The sequence below is a fragment of the Temnothorax longispinosus genome, chromosome 5 (genome assembly GCF_030848805.1).
Source record: "Temnothorax longispinosus isolate EJ_2023e chromosome 5, Tlon_JGU_v1, whole genome shotgun sequence".
NCBI classification, from domain to species: Eukaryota; Metazoa; Arthropoda; class Insecta; order Hymenoptera; family Formicidae; genus Temnothorax; species Temnothorax longispinosus.
This window is the reverse complement of record NC_092362.1, coordinates 10,863,346-10,878,807: the sequence shown is the minus strand read 5'-3', so window position 1 is coordinate 10,878,807 and position 15,462 is coordinate 10,863,346. Positions and strand designations below refer to the sequence as shown.

General features: G+C 36.8%; 1 pseudogene; it reads left to right on the top strand.

Annotated features, from left to right (window-relative positions):
• Window positions 1–13,853: 13,853 nt before the first annotated feature.
• LOC139812775 (uncharacterized) lies at window positions 13,854–15,167 on the top strand (annotated as a pseudogene).
• Window positions 15,168–15,462: the final 295 nt, after the last annotated feature.

The following is a 15,462-nucleotide window of genomic DNA, read 5'->3' as shown; positions in this document are numbered from 1 at the left end:
GCAATATATTATATGGACGTTATGAACGCGTATTATACGCAATATATATAACTATCACCAATTTTCCAAGCATCTTTGCAGCAGATGGATAAAAGCAAAATTTGTCGAAGTAATTACGTTGACTGTGTTGTTATTCAGTCTATTATTTGACTGGATTAATATCCTGGGCAATCATACGATGATCAAGCGTTCTGTTCAGGATTCCCTAATTTTATACGTTAGGCATATATAAAATTCTTTAGATCGATATAACATTAGCGTTATATGCCATTAAGTTACGCGATCCGATTTGCGGGTTTGAATCTGCTGTACGTAAATCGCTTAAGTTCATGCTCACACGCTCCGATCATGTGGTTCTCTTGTGCTCCTGTCACACATCGCTTTCAAAAATTTCGTGTTTTGCTAGGAGTAATTCTCTCACGACTTACGGAAGTGTAACTCACCGATTTTAATGAAACTTGGCATACTTGTAGAACATCAAAAAATAATCGAAACGTATTTTTTTATTTCGGCAATGGTGCGAGTTTAAGGATAGAAACCATCCTTTGAACGTTAGGGGTGGTCTTCAAGCATAGACAGAAAACAATCATTTAATTTAGAAGAAAAAATACTTCTAGGGAGGTTTTAGTACAGCTGATTCAGAATCTGACGTCAAAATTACAAAATTTAAAATTGCGGATCCAATATGGCGATTAAAATTACAAAAATTCTTCTGGTTTGAAATGCTCTGCAGTAAGCCAATAAAAATTATAGTTTTCATGGTTTACTGCGAGAAGGTTGCAGACCGATTTTAAACCCCTTTCTGTACTTATTTTAATGCTTGATTAAAGTGAGTTCCCTCGCCTCTCAACGTACTATTCGGGGTGCTTGATTAAAGTGAGTCCCCTCGCCTCTCACTATTCGGGGTGCTTGATTAAAGTGAGTCCCCTCGCCTCTCACTATTCGGGGTGCTTATTTATAGTGAGTCCCCTCGCCTCTCACTATTTTAGAAATTTATATATCCTCAATTTTTATAATTATTAATTTATTGAGAATCAAGAGACACGGTAGTGTCTCGCGCCAAGTACACGCGGAGCGAGACCGACCGTGACTCTTTTACGCGACGCGACGGGTTGCGAGTACCCGAGATGTTGAGATCTCGATAACGAGTGAACGGATCGAGTTCTAAGTAGGCTTGATCGATAGCTTGGGGTCCAATTAGGGGGGGGGGGTTTCTCTCATAATATTCCGCTACGTGCCCTACGAGCGGAGATATTGCGACGCAAAGTCCAAATGGGAAAATTTATTTTTAAGATACTCCTCCTCCTCCTCCTCCTCCTCCTCCTAACGCCGACGTCTCAATATTATTATGATTATCACAGAAACGTCCCTTTCACTTTTTCGACGCTGGCGGCGCAGGTATCGCCAGTTTCGATATCGCGCGCGTATTTCGAAATTAGGTCGATAGACTTATCGGTCAGGAGGAAGATTTCTATTTAGGTAAATTAGGTAATATATAATATATATTGAGTCAACGGAAAAGAAGGTTCTCTACGCTTGGCAGAAAGTGCCGCTAGGGAATTTTTAAGTCGATTCTTATGAATCAAGCTTGATATATTAAGTCAACGGAAAAGAAGGTTCTCTACGCTTGGCAGAAAGTGCCGCTAGGGAATTTTTAAGTCGATTCTTATGAATCAAGCTTGAATTCGATGTCTAGGTATCCCAGGTTGCCGATGAGGAGGTCCAGATAGTGCGCTTCATAGTTTTCGGTGTCCAGGTGTAATAATACGTTGAATTCGATGTCTACGTGTCCCAGGTTGCCGATGACGAGGTCCACATAGTGCGTTCCGTAGTTTTCGGTGTCTACGTGTATTAATACCTTGAATTCGATGTCCACGTGTCCCAGGTTGCCGATGACGGGATCCAGATAGTGCGCTTCATAGTTTTCGGTGTCCATGTGTAATCGTACGTTGAATTCGATGTCTAGGTGTCCCAGGTTGCCGATGACGAGGTTCACATAGTGCGCTCCGTAGTTTTCGATGTCTACGTGTATTAATATATTGAATTCGATGTCCACGTGTCCCAGGTTGCCGATGACGGGATCCAGATAGTGCGCTTCATAGTTTTCGGTGTCCAGGTGTAATCGTACGTTGAATTCGATGTCTACGTGTCCCAGGTTGCCGATGACGAGGTCTACATAGTGCGCTCCGTAGTTTTCGGTGTCTACGTGTATTAATACCTTGAATTCGATGTCCACGTGTCCCAGGTTGCCGATAACAAGATCCAGATAGTGCGTTTCATAGTTTTCGGTGTCCAGGTGTAATCGTACGTTGAATTCGATGTCTACGTGTCCCAGGTTGCCGATGACGAGGTCCACATAGTGCGCTCCGTAGTTTTCGGTGTCTACGTGTATTAATACCTTGAATTCGATGTCCACGTGTCCCAGGTTGCCGATGACAATATCCAGATAGTGCGCTTCATAGTTTTCGGTGTCCAGGTGTAATCGTACGTTGAATTCGATGTCCAGGTGTCCCAGGTTGGCGATGACGAGGTCCACATAGTGCGCTTCGTAGTTTTCGGTGTCCAGGTGTAATAATACGTTGAATACAATGTCTAGGTGTCCCAGGTTGCCGATGACAATGTCTAGATAGTGAGCTCCGTAGTTTTTGGTGTCTACGTGTATTAATACCTTGAATTCGATGTCTAGGTGTCCCAGGTTGCCGATGACAAGGTCCACATAGTGCGCTCCGTAGTTGTCGGTGTCTACGTGTATTAATATCTTGAAATTGATGTCTAGGTGTCTCAGATTGCTGATGACGAGGTCCAGATAGCGCGCTCCGTAGTTTTCGGTGTCTAGATGTAATAATACCTCGAATTCGATGTCTACGTGTCCCAGGTTGCCGATGACGAGGTCCACATAGTGCGTTTTGTAGTTTTTGGTGTCTAGGTGTATTAATAACTTTAAATCTGAATGTAGGACACGTAGATATTGAATTCGAGGTATTAATACACGTAGACACCAAAAACTACGGAGCGCACTATGTGGACCTCGTCATCGGAAACGTGGGACACCTAGACATCGAATTCAACGTATTATTATACCTGGACACCGAAAACTGTAGAGCGCACTATCTGGAACCCGACATCAGCAACCTGGAACACGTGGACATCGAATTCAAGGTATTAATACACCTGGATACCGAAAACTATAAAGCGCACTATGTGAACCTCATCATCGGCAACCTGGGACACCTAGACATCGAATTCAAGCTTGATTCATAAGAATCGACTTAAAAATTCCCTAGCGGCAGAATCAAGAGACACGGTAGTGTCTCGCGCCAAGTACACGCGGAGCGAGACCGACCGTGACTCTTTTACGCGACGCGACGCCGACGGGTTGCGAGTACCCGAGATGTTGAGATCTCAATAACGAGTGAACGGATCAAGTTCTAAGTAGGCTTGATCGATAGCTTGGGGTCCAATTAGGGGGGGGGGGGTTTCTCTTATAATATCCCGCTCCGTGCCCTACGAGCGGAGATATTGCGACGCAAAGTCTAAATGTGAAAATTTTTTATTAAGATACTTCTTCTATCTACTTCTAACGCCGACGTCTTATATGACACTACAAAAAGGCGTGATATCCGTACAAAATTACCTTTTTCAAAAAAAAAGGTAAAAAAATGCGCCAAGTACACGCATAGTAGTATATATGTATTATGTTGTTACCTCGAAAAAAACAAAGTGGTAGTATTATACCTCAAAATAACACCCTGTACATATTGTTTATACAATGTGTAACACTACAAAAAGGCGTGATATCTGTACAAAATTACCTTTTTTAAAAAAAAGGTAAAGAAAGGCGCCAAGTACACGCATAGTAGTGTATATGTTGTTACCTCGAAAAAAAAACAGTGGTAGTATTATACTTTAAAAAAATCTAAGTAAGAAGTGGTAGACGAAATCTTTGTATCTTGAAAAATCTCGAAAAAACCTAAACAGTAGTATCTTCACCTCGAAAAAAAAAACAAAGTAGTAGTATTATACCTCGAGAAAACCTAAGTAACAAGTGGTGGACGTAATCTTTGTATCTCCAAAAATCTCGAAAAAACCTAAGCAGTATTATTTTTATTTCCAAAAAATTATTACTCAAGTGATACACATCACAAAATTACGTTACCTTATCAAAAAATGAGTCGCGCTTCAAGTGATCTATTATTACAATTACAAAAAAGAAATGATATCTCTTTTTAAATTACAGCGCCAATTACAGAGAACATATATTTTTCGAGATACAAAGATTACGTCTACCACTTGTTACTTAGGTTTTTTCGAGGTATAATATTACTACTGCTTTTCTTCGATTAGAATAAAAAATTGAATCATGAAGAATTACACAGAGGTAACAGTACAAAATACAAATATTTTATTAAAATATTTAAACCCAACAAGGAAATACAAGGTATTTAAATACAAAGTTTATATATGTATTTTAAAAGATTTAATCGCATCGCAAAGAATTACAGAGGTAACAGTACAAAAAATAAGAATATTTTATTAAAATACATAAATTTTTCTTGTCAAAAAACTTGGCGCTGCTAGAGAGAGAGAGAGAGAGAGAGAGAGAGAGAAAGAGAGACCTTTTACAAATGTAGATATTATATACTTATTCTATACTTATTCTATACTTAATTCTAATCGCTTTAAAAATCTAAACTTATCCTAACTTATCCTATACTTAGTAATAAGCCGCATTATTCACCGTCACACACACACACACACATACACACACACACACACACACACACACACACACACACACATCGCCCACACCCACTCGCTCGCTCGCACCAGGCTGACCTAATTTTAAGGTCTAGCAGCGCCAAGTTTTTTGACAAGAAAAATTTATGTATTTTAATAAAATATTCTTATTTTTTGTACTGTTACCTCTGTAATTCTTTGCGATGCGATTAAATCTTTTAAAATACATATATAAACTTTGTATTTAAATACCTTGTATTCCCTTGTTGGGTTTAAATATTTTAATAAAATATTTGTATTTTGTACTGTTACCTCTGTGTAATTCTTCATGATTCAATTTTTTATTCTAATCGAAGAAAAGCAGTAGTAATATTATACCTCGAAAAAACCTAAGTAACAAGTGGTAGACGTAATCTTTGTATCTCGAAAAATATATGTTCTCTGTAATTGGCGCTGTAATTTAAAAAGAGATATCATTTCTTTTTTGTAATTGTAATAATAGATCACTTGAAGCGCGACTCATTTTTTGATAAGGTAACGTAATTTTGTGATGTGTATCACTTGAGTAATAATTTTTTGGAAATAAAAATAATACTGCTTAGGTTTTTTCGAGATTTTTGGAGATACAAAGATTACGTCCACCACTTGTTACTTAGGTTTTCTCGAGGTATAATACTACTACTTTGTTTTTTTTTTCGAGGTGAAGATACTACTGTTTAGGTTTTTTCGAGATTTTTCAAGATACAAAGATTTCGTCTACCACTTCTTACTTAGATTTTTTTAAAGTATAATACTACCACTGTTTTTTTTTCGAGGTAATTTTTACAGTAATGATCTTCCGTAAAAAAGTGTATGATGCATAAAAATTTCTTACACTACGCACACCTTATCACGGCAATAACTGTGCACAAATCGCAAAATGCTGCACAATCTTGGAAACAAAATTTTACGGGATTTTCAGACTCAGGTGGTTTTTCTTCTAAATAACCGCTTTTGTACCACGCATAACTAATAAGATTTGAAAATCCCGTATAGTGAGAGGCGAGGGGACTCACTTTAATCAAGCACCCCGAATAGTACGTTGAGAGGCAAGGGAACTCACTTTAATCAAGCATTAAAATAAGTACAGAAAAGAGTTTAAAATCGGTCTGCAACCTTCTCGCAGTAAACCCTGAAAACTATAATTTTTATTGGCTAACTGCAGAGCATTTCAAACCAGAAGAATTTTTGTAATTTTAATCGCCATATTGGATCCGTTATTTTAAATTTTGTAATTTTGACGTCAGATTCTGAATCAACTGTACTAAAACCTCCCTAGAAGTATTTTTTCTTCTAAATTAAATGATTGTTTTCTGTCTATGCTTGGAGACCACCCCTAACGTTCAAAGGGTGGTTTCTATCCTTAAACTCACACCATTGCCGAAATAAAAAAATACGTGTCGATTATTTTTCGATGTTCTACAAGTATGCCAAGTTTCATTAAAATCGGTGAGTTACACTTCCGTAAATCCCCTCAGTGGGCTCTGAAGTCTGATTCGTGGCGCGAGTCAGCCTTGCCAGCTGATCTGAAACAAAAAACACAACAAATTTATTAAACTAGACTAAATTTGGGGAGGCCTTATAGTTTTCCGATTTTTAAAAAACCCCCGGAAAACAAAATGGCAGCTATTTGAAAAAAAAACCCATTTAACGGAAACAATGGGTTTTTTTCAAATGGCTGCCATTTTGTTTTCCGGGGGTTTTTTAAAAATTGGAAAACCATAAGGCCCCCAATCTAGTTTAATAAATTTTTTGTGTTCTTTGTTTCAGATCAGCTGGCAAGGCTCAGGAGCGCCCCGCGCGCATAAACTCACGTCGTTTGTGGCTTCATGGCGTGGAAGCGAGAGCCGCCATTTTGACATAAAAAAATAAAAATTTCTTATGTAACAGTACAAGAATAAAACCTCTTAAAAGTTTTTTTCAAATTCATTTATTTTATATTAAAAAAATTCCTGAAAATCATGCATTTTTTAGGCCTCTGAACGGTAACCTCCCCTTAAGTTGCCCTAAACAAAATTACTATTGTTCCGGTGACAGCAACATGATGGCAACTGAAGGGAAACTTGTGCCAAACAACCATTTCCTTTCTTATGCTAAAGAACGCTTTGCTATCTGGGACGTTTATTTTTTTATGCAAATACGAAGTAAAAAACATTTAAACGTAAAAATATTTATGAGAAATAAGACAATGTAAAAGTAATCTTTTGAACAATGTTTATTATATTAAGAAATACAAGACAAACAAATACACATAATTTACATTTATATAATATGCATTTTTTATATCGGCAGAATTTAAATTACATGATTATTGTTATGTGCAATGTCGATAATTTTGCAATCTTACCGGTAACGCATTCACGTTTCGCGCGATGCGATTTTGTTTATCCTAGCCTCTTTGCCGTCTTGCAAATTGCCGTGTACAAAGGTACAGAGATATCTCGGTATTCCTAGCGATTTTCAAGGTGAAAGAAGATATTTTATTCTCTTTTTTGCATTCTTTTCGCAAGCATTCATCATTACTTACTCTACGCACACATACACGTAAATAGAGAGGGTTTGGAGTCGGTAATTACTGTGGGAGTGACGAACCACGGGGTCCTGATCTCTATTTGCAACACACACTACACACATAAATTTCTTTTTACTTCTTTCATTTTCATTTTTTCTTTATTCATTTCTTTCGCTTTTTCTTTTTATTGCTTTGTTTCCGATATGAAAACGTGTGATGCATTGCCCAAAAAACCTAATCGACGTTTTGTAGAAGCTTGGCGCTTATTAGTGATAAGCGTTAATTATAAAGATTGGATACGTAAAGTATCATCTAATAAAAGTCTTTTTATTTTTGTACTGTTTGCAATAAAAGTTTTTCCTGCAATGCAGCACATGTTAACAGACATGCAGGTTCTGCGTGCCACCGAAAGAATTTAAAAGAAAATGTGTCATTATCTAATGATGATGACGTAGCTGTACAACATAAAACACCGAAAACGTCAGTGTTTAAAATCGAATGGTTATATATTGATGATTTTAAGTTATGGTTACGTGAGGTTCCGCATGATAACAAAATATGTTTTTGTGCAATTTGCGATTAATATTTTGCTGCTCATTTATCGCATATTCGTCGGCACGCAGAATCTGAAAGTCATTTAAGCTTAATCTCCTTTGTCGTTAGATGAGCGTACAAAATCAGTGAAAATAAAATTAGCCGCTTTTGTTGCACAGAAAAATATTCCTCATCAGACGACACAAGAATTTCTTCAGTTTTTTCAACACATAGGACAAGATCCTGAAGTGTTGTAAAAGATGAGGATGGGTCGAACGAAATATAAAAACATAATTTCTAACGTTTTGTATCCAGTTGAGAATGAACATGTCGTTCAAAATCTTCAGAGAACACAATTCTCCGTTTTTGTCGATAAGCATCTAATATTTGCAACGAAAAATGGATGACATTTTTTGCTCGGTATATTGATCCCGAGACATTAGATGTTCGCTCGCAATTAATGAAATTAATCAATATTTATGCGAGAGATTCGAGTGCTGAAAAGTTATTCAATGCATTTAAGAGTGAAATGTGTAAGTTACAAATTCCCTTCTTAAATATTGTTGCCCTGTCATGCGACAATGCGTCGGTAATGACAGAAAAACATTTATCGTTTAAAACGAAAGTATACAACAGATGTGCAAACATCTATTAACATTTCCATGCCCATGCCACTCAGCCGCGTTAACTGCGCACGCTGCATGTGCGAAAATACCTTCATTTTGTGACGAATTTATAAAAAAATAGCTTCTTACATTAATAGTAGCTCGAAACGTACGGCAATTTTTCATGAGTTTTGCAATTGTTTTCAAGACAAATATCGCAAAATTCTAAAATTGAGTGAAACGCGCTGGCTGTCTCGCCACGCATGTGTCGAGAGACTTTTAAAATCATAGGATAGGATCCATTATTTTTTATAGGAAATGGTTGTGAGCAAGAAGTCTGGAGAACATCTTTTGTCTATGATAGATAATTTAGAAATAAAGGCTTATCTTCTATTTCTTAAATATATATTAAATTTCTTTAATGCATTCAATGCATTTTTCCAATCGGAACAAACAAGAATTCATTTATTGCAGTTAAAATCTGCAAACTTTCTCTCCCAAGTCTGCGAAAACTTTGTTAAAAACGAATTTCTCTAAAAGACGTAGCCACAAATATTAATTTTTCACAGAAAGAAATTTAGAAAGATATAAATGAAATTTTTCTTGGAACAGATTGTGAAGAGTATCTTAATAATCTAATGATAGAAGGTTATGTATATAGATACAGTTGCAATCGTGCGACAAAATTGTTTACAATTTTACCTTACTGCTGCGGAGGAAATACGTAAAAGATTGCCTATTACGAATGATTTTTTGACAAAATTACAAGTTTTTGAACCATCTACAGCTTTATTCTGTATAGTAATAGGGAATCTTCATTCCAGCATGTTTCTTCCGTTGCCATTTCTCTCGGTGGTTTCGATGAAGACTCCTTAAGAGAAGAGTGGCTTGCATTATCAGCAGATTTTACTGTTGAAGAAAAAGAGAATTTGTGCACATTAAATTTTGATAAGATGTGGAAAGAAATTTCAACGCCACTTGTTGAATAATACTTACAAGTATCTCAATTTGAGGAATCTTCTGAGCGCTGTTCGATATCTTCCCAATTCAAATGCAGATCCAGAGAGAACGTTTTCAGTTTTAACTGATTTAAAATCTCGACTGTTAGGTGGAACGCTCTCGAATAATCAATCCGTTGGTGAAACTAATTATATTTCACATATAAGTTATTTAGCAACTTATAAATTGAGATTAGAGATTTTACAATGACCAGATTTCGGCCAGGCAACAATGGCTTAAACGACGAACAGCGAAACGAAGATCTTGCCCGCGCACGGAAATCTTGACGCGCAAACGGAGATCGTGCCAACGATTAATCCAACCATTAATTACACAACAGTATCCACGATTATGGCTTAGCAATTATAACGATATCGCGACGTAATTGGTAGGTGCGTTACTCGCGGCGAGCGCCCCGCGCGCATAAACTCACGTCGTTTGTGGCTTCATGGCGTGGAAGCAAGAGCCGCCATTTTGACATAAAAAAATATTTAAAAGTTTTTTCAAATTTATTTATTTTATATAAAAAAAAATTCCTGAAATTCATGCATTTTTTGGGCCTCTGAACAGTAACCTTAACGGTAACGGTAACTCTTGCGATCATTTTTTAAGGTATGACAATTTATTTTTGTTTAATTTAATTCTTCGTATGGAATTAAGGTAACAGTCACGTTGAGGATACGAGATCCACACTCTCATAATCGGAGAGCGAAATAACTGCATTTTTGACTACTTGTGACCACTGCATTTCACTCGACCAGCTATATGTACTGAGAAGGGTCCAAACCAAGGACCGAAACGTTTACTTTGTTATATATATATTTTATTCAATTTGTAATATTTTATTACTGTCGCCCGTCTATCGTCGCGAACGAGCTCTCATTTGCCTTGTTTTGTTTATTTATTGACAGTATTTTCGTAAGCTGGAATAATTTACAGGATTAAACTATAGTTTGAAGTTAAAATGTTAATTTTCTTAATGCAAATTGAAGAAAAACAATAGAAACAATTATGTAATGCAAGGCAATTACGCTATGCAAGATTATAATCTTGCATAGCATAATTTTCTTGCATTACATAATGGTTTCTATTGTTTTTTTTTCGTGTTTCTCTGTATTTTTATTTTTTCTATGAGCTTTGTCGTAGCTGATGTTCGGTCGCTACAACACTAGCGGCGAGTGAGTTTCCGATATGGTTCATTATATTTTTATTTGCACTTGTAATCGCTTTGCACTTGAAGCTGCGTTTTATAGTACATGTAACGTGCACTATAGAAATTCCCAGAAAACAGCTACTTCAGGTGGAAAGCATTATTGACCGCGACTGTACATCCAAATGTCTGGTAGTATAGATATAATAAAAAATTCAAACATTTTTATGAAAGCATGGTTAATAAAGTCATATTAAAATGTCATCTCACAGTGTACACTTTATGCCAATAAGTCATACTTTGCAATGCATATCCTTTTTGTACGGAGACTGCAATAGCTTATACTTTATTGTATATGGTTTAATTTTCTTCTTGAAAACTACTTTCTTTGCATATATTTTTGTATTTCAAATTAAATCTTACTCGTCTTTAATATTTATATAACATATATTTTACTAATATAATATATAGAGAATATATACAGCATAAAACCTGCGCTTCACAGTTTAGTGCATAATGTTTTAAAACAGTTTATACATTTACTGAATACCAAAACCTAGTTGTATGTTAATGTAGTCACTTATATTAATTTTTTTTATAACAGATCTGAATCTAATAATTTAATAATGAAGATCCAGTTTGAAGCTTTCAATTCGCGCTATTACAAGCCTCTTCATGCGGTATCGAAAAGACAACAAAGATTAAGATTAGCCCGCCGGAAGCAAATTATAAAAAAAACAATTGGTGTGACAAAATCACTTTTGATAGATAATAGTCTGATTTGTCCTGTAAATACTTAGCGTGAAAATATTACTTACTTAACTGAAAATATTATGAAACCTCAAAATTTTGAAGACTGCAACGTAAATTATTTTGTACAAGAAAGGCTTGCTCCGGTTGCACACCTTCCTTCAAATGAAGAATTTCCTTTATGTACAAACAACGTAGGTAGGGTAGACGTTATGCATAGAAGTGATGAAGCAATTTTTCAGGAAAACAGATGTTTTAGTCGATGCAAATCACGTTCTTGGTAACCATATTTTAATTGTTCTAAGAACTCATAATTGCTTCACATTTCTACCTAAAGATATACGAATGCTCTTCACACCACAAATTCGCCTAATTCTACATAAAATTGAGCCAGGAGAATATTTACATTTTGGGATAAAAAAATGCTTAGCCCGAACCTTTGAATAGATAAATTTTTCATCAATTCCAGAAGTTTTTGAAATTGACATTAGTACGGATGCACAATTGCACAGAAGTAGAAAACATCACATCTGGCCAATTCAGTGCAGAATTGCTAATATTCCAAAATCTATTCAAGAAACTATAAGGGTGTACAAAGGTCCATAAAACCTAACAGTTTACAAGAGTTTTTCCAGTATTGTAACTCAGATTTACATGAAATTTTTAATAGGGTGGTATCATCTTTAAAGATAGAAAATTCTCAATAAAATTGCGATGCTTTATCGCAGATGTGCCTGCTAGAGCGTTTAATTTAGGGCATAAAAGTCACCGTTCTTCCTGTCCATGCTCAAAATGTACAGTTCACGGGTTTAATATTGGAACCCACACAGAACCAAATATCCATTGGACGTCCATAATTGGTCCATAGGTCTGCAAAACGTCCACATCCACGATGGACGATATATGTATGTCATTTAAACGTCTACAGCAGGCTCTTAGTTGGATTTGTCTCGATGAATAAAAGCGGGACATCTATTGCACATACATGATACGTGCCGCTTTGAACGTTTATAATGGATGTAAAATGGATGTCCATAGGACATCCAGAAGAATACCTTGATTAGCTGCAACTGTAGTACTCTAACTGGACATCTAATAGACGTTCTAAATCCGTCTTCAAGGAAACGTATTTGATGGACGTGAAGGGAATGTCTATTGGATGATCAATCCAGGATCCTAAATGGACGTTATGCAAGACCGTAAAGTGGCCATACACCAAACATCTAGAAGAATACCTCGATTAGCTGCAACTGTAGTACTTTAACTGGACATCTAATAGACGTTCTAAATCCGTCTTCAAGGAAACGTATTTGATGGACGTGAAGGGAATGTCTATTGGATGATTAATCCAGGATCCTAAATGGACGTCATGTAGGACCGTAAAGTGGCCATACAATAAACATCCAGAAGAATACCTCGATTAGTTGCAACTGTAGTACGTCAATTGAACATCCAATAGACGGTCTAAATCCGTCTTCGAGGATACGTACTTTATGAACGTGAAGGGAATGACTATCGTATGATCGATCCAGGATCCTAAGTGGACGTCATGCAGGACCGTAAAGTTGCCATACACTAAACATCCAGAAGAATACCTCGAATGGATAATTTATAGACGTTAACTAGACGTGTTTAATGGAGCTTGGTGGATATCTAACGACGCGACCGCGAGCGTTAGTAACGCGCACTGCCGCGACGCGGCTACCATGCGCCAGTACTTTCTCGTAATAAAAAAACATCACGCGCTAGTATAAGAGGCGAGCCGAGCCTGTGAGAGACCTGACTGCGATAATTCTTTGCTGCAGATCATCTAAAGTGATACCTCAGGTATCACATAGCAGGGGTCTGCAAAGCAATTTTTGATAATTTGTTGGATACGACTTATAAATAAATATCTAATTTGTTATATCTATCAATACGTCTAATGGAGGTCAAATGGAGGTGTGAAATGCGGAACTATGAATGTGCAGTAGACGTCCGTGGGAAGTTACATGGATGTCTAATGGAGGTTTTTAATCTCCATGATGGACGTCTAGTAGACGTCTATTAGAGCTTTTTGTTCTGTGTGGGGAGGACATGCATAAGCATCTATCAGCTATCTACAAACACTGGTAATAAGCACCAATTCTATGTAATGTCGTCGTCCTTTGGACATACCGGTAGATGTTTATTAGATGTACATTCTACGTCTGTTGAACGTATAATATTGAACATCCATGAGACATTTGATGTACGTCTAATATATACCTCGCGGTACGTTCAAAGAACGACCACATTACATAGAATTGGTGCCGATTACCACTTTCTGTGAATATGTAGTGGATGCCCACGGATGTCCCCGGGACGATTGATTCATCCATCATGGATGTTTAATATTATACGTTCCATGGTCGTTATGTTCTGTGTGGGAAGGTACATGGTACTTAGAGGTATTGAGCATAGGCATCGCACAAATGAAGATTACAGACGACAAATAGATGAGGAGCATCATAAATGCTCAAGTCCATTATCTCATTTACCCTTTGATATGGTCAAAGATGTTGTTTTCGAATATATGCATAGTGTTACCTAGGAGTAATGAAAAAAATAATTTTAACATGGTTACGCGGAACTTATACAAAAAACACTAAATTAAGAGGGAGTCAAATCCAAATTATTTCAAATATTGATGATTGAAGGTTCTGTCAAAGTACTGCCCACGAGAATTTGCACGCCACGTTGAATCGCTTGATGACTGTGATCAATTCAAAGCCACCCAGTGGCGTTTAATTATGTTATATGTTGGAGTAGTATGTTTCAAAGAAGTTCTTAAAGATTATGTATATGATCATTTTTTGCTTTTTCACATCTCCATGCATATTTTAGTATCGTCGGTATATAATACAAATAGAAATCTTGTTTTTTCCAAAATGGCTATCAAAAAATTTGTGTTACTTTGTGAAGACATTTATGGATCAACTTTTTTATCATACAATATGCATGGAATTATACATTTAGTTGAAGATGTACTCCGATTAGGCCCTTTAGATAGTTACTCAGCATTTCCATACGAAAACAACATGGCTTATTTCAGAAGAATGTGTAGAAAACCACATCTTTCTTTGCAGCAAATTGCTGCAAGACGTGCAGAGCAAGAGCAGTGCAAAAAAAGAACTATTGTACAACATAATTATATTAAAGTGTGGAAAAAACACGAACAAGGTCCATTACCTTTACAATAATTTTAGAACGTATGACCAATACAAATTTTTAAAAACTCCGGATATGACAATTGGCGTTTGTGTACGCGACAATTGTTGTATTTTATCAGACTTAAGTATATGCTGCGTAAAAAATATTTTACAATATGAAAATAATTATTTCATTGTCGTTAAGAAATTTCTGCAAGTAGTAGATTTTTATAGTATTGGCATCAGCTCATCTTCAGTCGGTATTTACAAGTGTTCTGAATTAGCTCATGATTGATATTATTCCATTAGAAAATATTAAAGCTAAATGTTTTAAAATGCCTTATTGGACTTGTCTCTCTGTTTGAAGTCAACGTATAAAGAGAGAGAGAGATTGTATAAGTACAGCCATCTATGGCATTCGTCTTGCGGTAGGTCAGAGAACGATAATGTTTATGCGAAAAATAGGTCCCGACGCGTAGTAATCCAGGCGTTTGAGAACGGCCGAGCGCGGGCTTCCCGCGCGCTTGCGTAAGGATATTGGGAGGGGCGCGCAGCCCGGGCGAGCGAGCATTCGTTACCCAGATCTCGTGCACGATACATCGTGCGTTATATCTAAATTTCGATACGTAATTGCGTCATCTTTTCGCGATAAAGTTGTGCGGTCGCTGAAATCTGCCTATTTCGTGTGCATTAAGAAAATATAACTATTTATCATACATCAATTAACGTGGTTGATACGGACAACTACGATCGTCACCGAGAGGAATCCAGGGATATCCGTCCCAGCGAGCCATGCCGGCACGTGGAACGAAGGAAGGCAGCCATTTGCTGCAACGTTCGAGAGAGCCTTTTCGACAGGAATCACGAGCCCTTTCGAAGTCTTGGATAAACGAGAGAGATAAGGATTGAGCCTTTTTGATATATACTCATTGTGTGAACATCCTAGGTGATGTTATCGTCTATGAA